Here is a 12,287-nt window from a genome sequence, read left to right as displayed (position 1 = left end):
TATTTGCTCTAAGGTATAACCTTTAGAACTATTTCCAACCCAAAATAGTCAGGAGGAAAGGACTATTTAGGAGTGATGACTGCTTAGAATGTCCATTTCAACACACTTACTAAAATTTATTACGAAAATTTATTGAATCAGAGAAATAAAATAAATGCTGGGAAATCATTTCATTAGATTTAATAACCACATCATTTGCTTTTGATTACACGATCTGATCTAATTATGCCAGTACTTTTGGTTTCCTCAGGTTGTTCCCTTGGGATACAATTAAAGCCAGAATTCATGATTTGTACATGCACTAAAAAACTTCAGCTCATTATATATGAAAAGTTGTCTTATCAACATTTACCAGAAAGAGATGCCTTTAGAGTAAGAAATTCCTTCAACTTTTAGTATAAAACGAATGCATAAATGATATATAGGGCAAATAAAAAAATATAAAACACAACAGATAACAGCTACTTTCAGTTAAAAAATTAAAGTTTTGAAATATTTATGTAGGTCATAATCATGGATAGAAACTGATTTACTTCTGAAATATTCAGATAAAAGAGAATCAATTTGTCTGTTTATTTGTTCTCCAAATGATAGACAAGGCTGAACTGGAGTATCAGTGGAATTTTTTCTCTTGAAAAAAATTTTACCAGGCAGTACCTCAATAAGGTAGAAAACAGACTTTGTAATAACAAACTAAAATAAAGTTTAACCTATTAGACAGTATTTTTTTAAAACAACCACAACACCTATCCATTTAATGCCATTACTCCAGTGTGGACAAGTTTAAGGTGCATGAAAAAATGTGTAGCATCTACAGATAGAGACAAAGCAATGGAAAATACATTCAGAAGCCTTCACACTTTTCCAATAAAGTCAGCACAGTCTTTGTTATTCAGATTAGTGCTCCAAGGCCCAGAGCTACCTTTTTTCCCTTATTTGAGAAATCTTTTGAATACCAAATACTATTTCCTATTCAAAACCTGGAATCTGTCATTAGGCAATTTCTAAAATATGTCTCTTAGCTCTTTCATCCTGATTCTCCTTTCTCTCTGTGATCCCTCCCTTGCCTGATTCACAGATCTGTATGATTGGGTTGTATTTCTCAGGCTCTGGACATCTCTTGGAAATTAAATGGGAAACCCACTTCTCATTTGGCCACACTACTTTGTCTCTATTCTCTGTCATTTTGAAAATCATTTCTACATATGAGAATTCTTTGTAAAAATGGAATTGCAGGTTTTGTGCCTATAAATATTCGTGAATGTAGCAAGTCAGATATTAATAAAATTCCAACTTCTTGAAAGAATTATTAAAATGATGCTAAAATCAAAACAGTTGAGTCACACATAACTGACTAGATCAAAGAGCTGTGCAGTTACAGGCCTCATTTCTTCTGACATGGTAAAGAAATGCTATCAAGACACAAATAAAAATAGAAACGAATATATTGTACTCCATATGCCTAAGGACAGTCCTGCTATGGTACCTGTATCTTAACGTACTTAAAACTCTATGAGACTGTTAACTACAAAACACCCCAAAGAATACTCAGCCCTGCCTTACTTCTATATAGGGCTGGAAAGTTTGAAAGGGTCAGTTTTAAATCACATCTTCAGGTCAAAATCCTGGGGTTTTTATCAAACTAATGTCACCAAGAAAGCAGTGGGAAAATGTAACCTAAAAATACCTACCAAAGCATCCTTCTAATTACAGGTCTTCTTAGGTCTTAAAGAGAGAGGGCTGGGGGTGGGCAAGCAAAGCAGGTAGACCCCGACACACAGAAACCCATTTGGGATAACCAAGAGTTTGATTTGTCAGATTAAGGCAAAAGTTGATGTAATAAATGGACTGTCAAAGCAGTGACTTGGTGGAATAACAAACAACTTCTAGGAATCGGTGTGGAGATGTGATAATACAACCAGGAGTGCACTGATAAATGTCTAGCAACTGGCTCTGGAAAGAGGGGAAGGGGCGGGGAGGGGAGGAGAGGGACCAGATTTTACAGTGCTTGCCAATACCTGTGATACACACTGCCTACCTGCCAGAACAGAGTTGGGAAAAAGACATACACACCATGAGGGAGGCTCCAACTACGTGAGTGATTACTAACGTGAGATTGAGTACTATTGGAAAAAAGAGTACTTAAAAGAGTAATAAATAAAGGATCTCAAGAATGTAAGTATCAAAACCTCTTTGACACTTAATCATACTTGGCCATACTTGCTTAGTTTTATTTTATATCCTAATAGGACTATTTATCTATCGGATGTTAAATAATATTCGAACCAACTAATAAATGAAGTGCTATCAACCAATGAACATCACCACCACTCTAACAGCAAAGGGAAATTCTTATCTAAAACTGAACCTGAATTGCATAAAAGGCCAGTTAGAAAGAGAGTGGCACTGCAGTACACTGGTACCTCTGCGGCACCTACGTGAGACTGGAGAAACGCACCCCCGTGGAGGGTTCATCACTTGGGGTGCAGAACACAGGTTGCATTTTACTCCAGTTCACCCCCTCAGCAAGACACTTAGAAAACAGTGGCCTGAGAATAATATTGCTTTTCAGTGTTTACTAATTATACCTGTTAAGTGCATACATTCTGAACAAAACATTTTATCTTATGGATACTGTAAACACTTAAAAGAACTTTATGTGAAGCAATTACCTCTGAGAATACAGATGGTTAGGAACAGAGAAAACATTTGTTGAGATGGTAATGATGTTAAACATCTTCATTAAAGTGCCAGGAACTAGATATGTGCTGATCCTAGTTACAAATAGAGGACTGTAGCTATCAACCATCTGAATCACGAGGTACATGTAAATCTACCATACTCAAAGGAGAGCTCCTTGCGAGCAGGGCAAGAGTACAAACATGCATTACCAGCACCACAGGTGTAAATGTGAAAGGGTTTAGTGGAGAAGATCTCACAGGCAGGGAAGGAGCAGGCACAGCTGGACTAGATGCACCACTGAAAGGGATCCAGGAGGATGGTCCCATCCCTTTGGCACTTTAGACATTGTAAGGAGGGGGAGAAGGTGCTGAGATCATCATAAATAATGAGCAACAAGAACTTCCTAATCAAATGAGGCCAGGTCAGAAGAAGGCAGCCTGCTGAGAGGTAAGAAGTATTTCCAGTGACCAAACTCCGCAAATCATTAAGCATCCTTCTAAAGGCCAAGCTGTCCTCAGGTATCTTTGCACTCAGGACATCTAATTCAGTTCCCACTCCAGTGTTCTAAACTTGAAGTTTACATCTCCTGGAATGCTCTGGATTACTAAAGTAACGACCTAACACAAAATGAAATTGAAAACGTGGCAAGAACCTGACAGATATTAACATTGACATCCATTTGCTGGAAACGATGTGCAAAGGGAGACTATAAACAAGTAGAAGTGGCTGCAGAGGAAATAGCACCTGAGTTTGAGGCCTATTCTTTAAAGATCATAAGTTGGAACTGTGAAATGCTTTTTACTTCAAGAACTGCAATAGTTACATTCAGATAAGTATGAATTTACTTTGTAGTTTAAAAGACAAAAGAATTTGAATTACATAAAATTTCCTTTTCCCAAAATTTTTATTTTGAAAAATTTCAAATCTACAAAAAATTGAATAAATATGCTCAAAATAATATAACCATCACCTAAATTCACTAACTACTAACATTCATTTTTACTCTCTTATATGTTTATTATTGAATCTTGAAGAAAAAGTTTTTATTGATATGCTGAAAGGTGACTTAAAGGTTGTAAATTATTTTCAAAAATAGAAAATGGAATCCAATTTTCTAGGTTTACTTTAAATTTGGAGAAATTTTTATGAGGAAATGACGGGAACACATGCCTTAATTTTCAATTACCACTTGCACTTATTTCTGTCCAGCTTTTCTGATGTTTTAAGTGGGGAAGGAGAGAGGGAGAGAAAGAAGGAGGAAGAGGAAGGGAAAGAGGGAGAAAGAGAGGGAGAGAAGGGGGAAGGGTGAGGGAGAGAGAGAGGGAGAGAGAAGGAGTTGGGGATTAAGTTTAAATTGCAAAAGATTAGAAATTTAGTCCCAGAGAGGCCACAATTAGTTTTCAATACAGTACAAATAAAAATATCCTTGGTTTCACAGATTACAATATAATTTTATAAAAGTTTTCACAGAGGTAAATGACTAATGACCTATCTAAAAAGAGTAAGGTTTGGTCTTTCAGAGAATGTTGAAAGCCTCAAGGCAAGTCTAAAATCAGATTATAAAGAATAAATATATAACTTTTGTTTAGTAAAAGCATACTTAACTAAAGTTTTTCTAAAGTCTATAAAAAAATAAATATATTTCACAATTGCACATTTTCCAAGATTTGGATGTACTAATTCCAAAAAAAAAAAAAAAAAAAAAAGTATGATTTTACAGGCTAATGGATCATGAACAATGAAATTCAAACTCTTCAAGAAAGTGAAGTACCACGAATGGTGCTTATTATATATTCTTTATTTTGGACATTTTCCACATTCTTAATGGGACTGTTAAATAAATGTAATTCTACCAAACTTAATCTTTTCTCTCATAAATGGAAGCAAATAAATTAAAGGTGCATTTAAATACCCATGATTACCAGTCTTCAGAAAATCATTTGATCTGTTATTAATGTTTAATTTACCAGCCTTTATTGAGAGCCCACCTTCAAATGAAGGCACTAGACACAAAGATATTCATCTGGTTGTGTCCATTTTCAGGGGGCAGTGGTTCCAACCCTTTCCCCTCAAAGTGCATTGAACTGTTTAATAAAAGACACTGTGCATTTATAAAACTGAATATGAAAAATTTTGAATTAAAATATTTAAATTGATCATCAAGTACTTCTTAAGGCTGTTTGGTGTTGAAGCAAGAATGGCAGAGAAGTAATGCAAAAAAATATTATTTAAAGTAAAGGACATCAATCACCCTCAGTTTTGGAGTGTATGTGTCTGTTTAGTAATTTTTAAATTTTTTTTAAATACTATTGGGGTTTTTCCCCACCATTAAGTCATCTTATAAAAGATTAAACTAACGCCAAAGTATACAGAATAAAATTTGGAAGTCTCATTTCACCTCTATGATTCATCTCCAAGACCCTTTCTTAGAATGAATCATGGTTGCAATTTAGAAAACATTCCTTCAATTGCCTTTTTATGACTATATATGCATAATACGTTCATATACTCTGGTGCAATTTTCATATGAAATATATCATACATTCTCTATGAAACTTTTTCTTTTGATTTAACAACATGTCTTGGAAATCTTACAATACTTATACAAATACTGTTACCTCAATTGTTTTAATGGCTAGAGTATTCCATAGTACAAATATAAAATAATTGGTTTCTAGTATTTTTCTACTGCAACAATTAACATATTTATCCATGTGCAAATATCTGTGTAGTCAATCTTCACATTAGAGAAAATTTTAAATCATAGATATAGCTAAATATACTTTCTAAAAGGCTTCATCAATTATATTCCAAACTACAGTACACAAGTGTACATACTGGGCCTCATTCTCGAGGACAGGAATCTTATCTTTGACCAGGCGATGGCCATTGCCTATCCCAGTTTGTTATATACAGAATGCACATATACACAGACAGACAAACACACACACACACACACACAAATACATGCGCACTCACTCTTGAGGTTTAGAAAAAAAAAAAAAATCCAGCCCGCCCATGTTTTTATTTTTAAAATTGCTTTTATTCAGAGTATCAAAAATTGAGTTAAATTATGTAACAATTGCTGAGGTTTTCCAGACAACCAGACAACCTTAAAATCACAATGATTTTTTAAAATTTATAGAATTGTTATTACAGTTCAAATAATAAAAACCTGGAAAATTAAAAAGTTTGTTAACATGAAGAGAGATTTCAAGAGAATCATTTGGAGTAAGAATCAAGTCCAATATATTTAACATATTCACAGTAATCTGTTGGAAAAAATAAAACAGGAAGATATATTGCAGTAACACAAAACCATTTAGATCAATAGAAACCAAAAGCGTCTTTGAAAGACTCCAGAAGGAACTAATCAAATATGAAGCATGATGAAATCTGGCTTATTAATAATGCAAAGTAATCAAGGTTCTCTTTAACTTTAAATTTTGAACAAACAGACCTATCGAATGAGCAAATGGCTTTTCCCATCAGCAGGCAAGTAAGCAACAATCTCTTCTGTCATTTAAAAAAACAAAATAAATACTTTCCTCATTTCTCTTAGGATTCCATGATTTTTACTTCCCATTTGTTCCTCAACCCCCTAGAAATCTGATGTATGTCCCTCCATTCTACTGAAATTGCTCAGAGCCATTTTTAATGTTTCAATTACAGACAATCATATCTTGATTATTACCAGGACCAACTGATCCTACCTCCTAATATCTATCCAGTTTATTCTTTCTACCTCCACTGCAACTGCCTGTTTAGAACACTTACGACGTTGCTTCTTATTCTTCTAATCAGGCTTTCTCTTCTCAAATCCATTTTCAGTATACTTTAATGGTTAAAGGAACATGTATTTTGAACCAATGCAACAGATTTTACCCCTTTTCTCCATCACCAATATTGTCTCCAAATGTTATATATTTGGATACTTTCATATCCTGGGCTCGATTTAAATTCTAGTATCTATCTTGTCCACACATGAACACTAAACTCACAACACACCAGATTACTCACCAACAAAAAGCTACCTGGCTCTAGCAGGTTACCACTGGAAACCTTCAAAACCCAAAGTGAATACCATCTACTTATTCAAAGCAGTCCTATCATTTTGGGTAGGGTTCCAAAACATCTGCCTGTCACATCCAGTAAAATGTTCACTTGATGCCTTTCACCTACTTCATCACAAGGACAACGATCCCCATCTTCTGCTGAAATCAGGCGACTCTAAGGTACCTGTGAGCAGGGGCGAAATTATTTTGGTCAACATTCGAGCACCAGTGCCCACAGTCAATACTACAGAAATAAATGAACGAAAACAAAAGGTCAATTTCAGTATTATATTTTCAACTGTAGAATAAACCGGCTTTGGAATCAAACTCAGCTATTTTAAACTTATATCTCCATATCTTGCTAGGTAGGTAAGATTATGCAAGCAGTTTAGTTAAAAAGATGAGCTTCCACATCTTTAAACAGAAATAGCAATGCCTACCCTCACCCACAGACTATGAATGGTAAATGCTTAGCGCAATCACTGATACATAGTAAACATTCAACGACTTTCTTCAATGTTTGCAGCATTTTAGACATGAATATTAAACAACTGAAAAAACATTAAACAGGAATCCACCTTTTGCATACTCTTTTTGGCTTACTCTATACCAAAACGACCCTTTGAAGAAAGGATTCTTGTTTTCAGAAAAGAAATAGAATAAAAATAGTTGTAGTGCTACAGAATCCACTTCTATAATTTCAAAGAGGCAACTTGAGTATCAATAATTACATGATTTTAACAATATATATAAAACTTTATGAAAAGCATAACCACCTAATACATGTGGAAAATACAAAGAGAATACTGATTATATACTAAGAATTTATTTTGAATAATCTAGAATTTATGTCAGTAGAATAGACTGTTGTATATAATTTACTTATTATTCTATCCAATAAGGCCTTATATTTAAAGATATAAAACAGGTTGGGTTCCTAATAAGTAGAACAGGACTTCAGAAAATTTGTAGCAATCAGGAAGACAGGGTGAGTGGCAGAGAAAAACAATAAATATTACATTAGGTTTTGATTAGCACGTTATATAATTAAAATAGCTAACATTTATTGAATATTGAGCTACATAATTTTATCTAATCCTTACTAAAGTCTATCAGAAAGCTTCTACTATCTACCACTTTTACAAATAAGAAAACTGAAACAGGAAAGTCAAATCAATGTGACCAAGGGCCCAAAGCTAAAGGCAACAAAAATCTAACTTTTTCTGGGTCAAGAGCATAAAATGTTACCATTGTGATATGATCATTAAATCTATTAGGAAGAAAAAGACAATGTCCCCAGTTGTTCAGATGAAGAAATGGCAGCTGAGAGAGGTCAGACTAATAAATCCCACAGAGAGAATCCAACCTAAGCCTCTGACTGTGGGCACATGACCCTACTTCCTCATAAGGAGCTACACACAGAGGGAACAACAAAACATCTTACTCACTGTAATAAAAACAGCATCCAAATAAGGTGACAAAAACTGGTATATTGTAGAAAGATCATTAACTGAAATAAGTGATTTGGATTTCCTCAAGATTTTACCCCAATTCTTTTTTCCATAGAGACTTTTGGAATATTTGTTTTCATTAAGTAACATTTCAGTCCAGGTTCTGCTCTTCCAAGAAACTAAAGATTAAGCAGTTTATTCAAAATTCCAGTTAAGAATTATGAACTAGGATCCAATTTTGTTCTACCTGACTAACATCCCTATTCCAAATACTCCATTTTTAAGCACGGTGATGTCCTAGAGCAAGCTTTCAATACACAGGTGATCAGAGGCTGAATTAAGTAATGACATACTGCTGATTCAAAAGGTGGGGGTCACCTGAGGCAGAAGAAATAGAATATTTATTTGAAAGAAAGGAATGAGATCATAGTAGGAGACAAGGCCTAAAAAAGTTCAACTGGAATTCGGGTTGCAATGTACATAGTTTACCAAGTTGATGAGTTTAATTTTAAATCAGAGTTCAGAAGGGAGTTTCTTCATGCTTTTAAACTTGAAGGTGATGTAATGCAAGTGGTGACTTGAAAGATTAAGCAAATAGGAATATGTAGAATTGATTAAAGAAGGAACAGATGGTAGAGGAAGACAAATATTACATCAGTCCAATCAAAAGGAATATGGCTGAAATTAGGACAGGTGCTATGAAAGTAGATACGTATATAAATATGCAATAGTAAAAGGTACAGTATATAATATCTGGCAATAGATAAAACATGAAGGAGTAGAAATAAGAGAAACGAACAAGGATGAACCCTGGAAAACTCATGGCAAAATTACAAGAAATAAGAAAATCATACACAATTAAAATTTTCTAGGTCTAGGAAATATTTGGAAATTAACTACGCACAATTTCACAGGAGGTGAGGTCATTCTGGCTTATGGAGGCTGCAGTGTATTACACAGCTGGATAGCAAGTCAGGTTCAAAACAGAGGGCTTCAACTCACACTGCCCTTCAAAGTAGGGACCATTTCCCCTCTTCTATATTAGGGAGAAAGTGAAACACAGTTCAAACACTTCTAAATAGAAGGAATCTGCTAGTATTTGTGGGTAAGTACAAGGCCCACGGGATGGGGAAAGAAACAAAAAGGTCACACCAAGGAAGAAAATATAAAACCCAAGCTACAGAAACAACCTGCAGGCAAAGCAGAAAGAAATACAGTTCTGTAAATAATACAACGAGTGACCTCAGAAACAGAATGTCAGAGAAGTCAAGAGAGAATTTTCCAGGGATGCAACAGATTCAAAGTGCTAATTCGACCATTTATTAACGGCAAAAGAAAAACTGCATGTGTTACCTTAAAGAAAATAATTTCGCTGTCAAGAATTCTTTTCACATTTTACCATTTCTAATATATTTAAGAAAACAGATCTATGGCCATGCTACCCTGAACAAGCCAGATTCCATCTGATCTCGGAAGCTAAGCAGTGTCAGGTCTGGTTAGTAGTTTGATGGGAGACCACCTAGGAAGACCAGATGCTGTAGGGGTAAAAAATAAAATAATAAGGAGTTGTAAGCTGACATGGTCCTTGCAATCTGTAAAGTCAACCAAGGGTTGTCTCGCCTTAAAAAAAAAAAAAAAAAGAAAGAAAAGAAAAGAAAAGAAACGAAAAGAAAAAAAAGAAAAGAAAAAAGAAAAGAAAAGGAAATAGGATTCATCCTTTAAAATTCCACAAAAAAATGAATACAAATCAACCACGTGTACATACTAATGTACATACTAATACAACTTACCCCCAAATGAAAACCAAAAAAATTTAAATTCAAATAGTCAATATATTGAACCACAGAAGATACTTCAAATCACTGCCTAAGTCATGTTCAATAATAGAAAACTAAATTAGCAAAAAGTTCAACACATTGCTCAATGGAAAAATCTTCTTAAAATAACAAACATTATTTTTATTTGAATTGAGACCTATTTTTCTTGGCCAATCTACAAAAATATGTTTCTTTTTCTAAGAGTTCAGGACATTAAAGCCAAAACCTTAGCCAAAGCTTCATGAAAGTATTACTGAATTAGGTCTGTTTATGATTAAAATACAAAGTTCTCAGGAAAATTTGTCCCTCAAGGGACTTAAAAAATGAGTAAATCCAAAAGCCTAGATTTTTTCTGATATAATCTTAACATTCCAAGCCCTCCCCTCAAACTTTCTCCAATTTAATCTAGATGAGATTCTTGAAGAGTTAAAAAATTCAATGTAAGGAAAGATATACTATCTATGGGATAAGATTATTTTTATTAAAATGATTGCTATAAAATGTTTTACAAGAACATTTTTAAATGCACAAATTACAAGCAGATAGCCCTTTACATTACAAATATATTCACTAAAAATATAGTATGCTTCGAAGTAAATGTGAGATCTAATGCCACTAAAAGTTTAGTCATGCCTTCTTCAAAAATAAACAAAGAAACATAATCTCTGAGAAACAGATATGGGTCATGCCCTCATTAAAAGAAAAAGACAGAAAACTTCAGTGAAACGTGGTAAGTGCCATAATGGACAAAGAAGAGACTATGTGCCCTGTTGGTTTTGGCAGGGGTAGGAGTGTGGATAAGGTGTCAGAAAAAGTCTCCTGAAGGGGGAGACCTCCAAGTTGAGACCAGAAGAATAGGACTAAGGGAGAGAGAGGAAAAGAGAAGAGTTGGCCAGCACATGCAAAGGCCCAGAAACGCAAGAGCAAGACGAATCCCGAGACCAGAATGAGTTCAGTAGAGCTCGCGACTTGGTGGTGGGCAGGAGAAACAGCTGGAATCCAGTCAGTGAAGGAGAGTCGACAAGACCCAACCACAACGAAACACAAGCATCAAAACAAAACTTAATGTGTGTTTACGGCATTTAGATACTGTTTTAAATGTTTCACATGAATTAATTCATCTAATCCTCAAATCCTCTGAAATACATCTTAGAAAGTTATGAAACCTGATTCAAGGCTTAGAAACTTCAGGAATTTACTCAGCATAACTCAGCTGTGAAATTCCCACCCGAGTCATTCTGTCTCAGGCAGCTCATCTCACCCCTTGCTGCTCCTGAGGATGGTCAACACTCTACAGGGTGATGTCAGGGCTCTTTATCTCATGCCACTCTGACCTCAGAGACACAGGGGACAGGGAGGGTGGCTGTGATGCTGTCACAGGGACTCACATGAGAGCTGCTGGCAGCCTGAAGCTGAGAAAGAGAAATGGGGATGAATGGAAGGAGTAGGTTCAAGAGACATTTAGAAAAAGAATCTCCAGGAATGGAGGCATAGAGAAAAGAGATAGGACGAGTGAGAAATAATACTCAAAATATCACTGGTTAATCAAAGAAGCAGGCAACAGGATCCTAGGCTATATTTTCTTCAGTGAAAATAGCCTCTAGGTAAGGTAATAACCACCAATTCATATGCCAACACACTCATATTTACACCTCAGATTCTGTATCAATTTTATCGATCATGGCATTTAATAAATTAGAACAATTTTATCTATGTGTAAGAGATAGGAAAACTGACATAAATATAGCATCCAAAACCATGGGTCATAAAATGGTAAAGGACACTGAAATGGGGACATACATTCCATCTTTCCAGACACTTAAGCACAATCTTAGAAATTTCATACTTGATATCTATAATGTAATACTAATTTATACTATGTATATATGTGTTTGTGTGTATGTGTGTGTAAATGTAACTATTTCTGGTGTATATTTAATTCTATAAATAACAGAAAAACTTAAGAAGGAAATGAAATCACTGCATTCGTAGCTATCTCTGATACTTTCTTTTGTAATTGCAGTTGCCAACACTTTGCCATGTCAACTTTCTAAACACCAAAAAGGAAGAAGTTTGTAAATAACAAAAACAATCTAAAAGTTACTTAGCAGAATAAACTAATCAGTATACCCACAGACAAAGTACTGTGATCAGCCAGGACTCCTGAAATACTCACTAAGCCATAATATGATGAAACAATGATAGAAAGAATACCTAGTCTTAGTAAGTAATAAAAGAATAAGAGAATTTAAATTGCCAATAATCCTTCACGGAATTAGAAA

At 34.7% G+C, this 12,287-nt stretch overlaps 1 protein-coding gene and 1 pseudogene across 15 annotated transcripts in view; one reads left to right on the top strand and one right to left on the bottom strand.

Moving 5' to 3' along the window:
* PARD3 (par-3 family cell polarity regulator) overlaps positions 1-12,287 on the bottom strand; it is a 592,207-nt gene that overhangs the window by 282,865 nt on the left and 297,055 nt on the right. The window lies entirely within an intron of this gene.
* On the top strand, positions 9,614-9,732 carry LOC118608986 (annotated as a pseudogene).

The sequence above is a fragment of the Rousettus aegyptiacus genome, unplaced genomic scaffold (genome assembly GCF_014176215.1).
Source record: "Rousettus aegyptiacus isolate mRouAeg1 unplaced genomic scaffold, mRouAeg1.p scaffold_m13_p_10, whole genome shotgun sequence".
In the NCBI taxonomy this organism is placed as follows: Eukaryota; Metazoa; Chordata; class Mammalia; order Chiroptera; family Pteropodidae; genus Rousettus; species Rousettus aegyptiacus.
The sequence above is the reverse complement of the archived record's forward strand: the minus strand, read 5'-3'. Positions and strand labels throughout refer to the sequence as shown.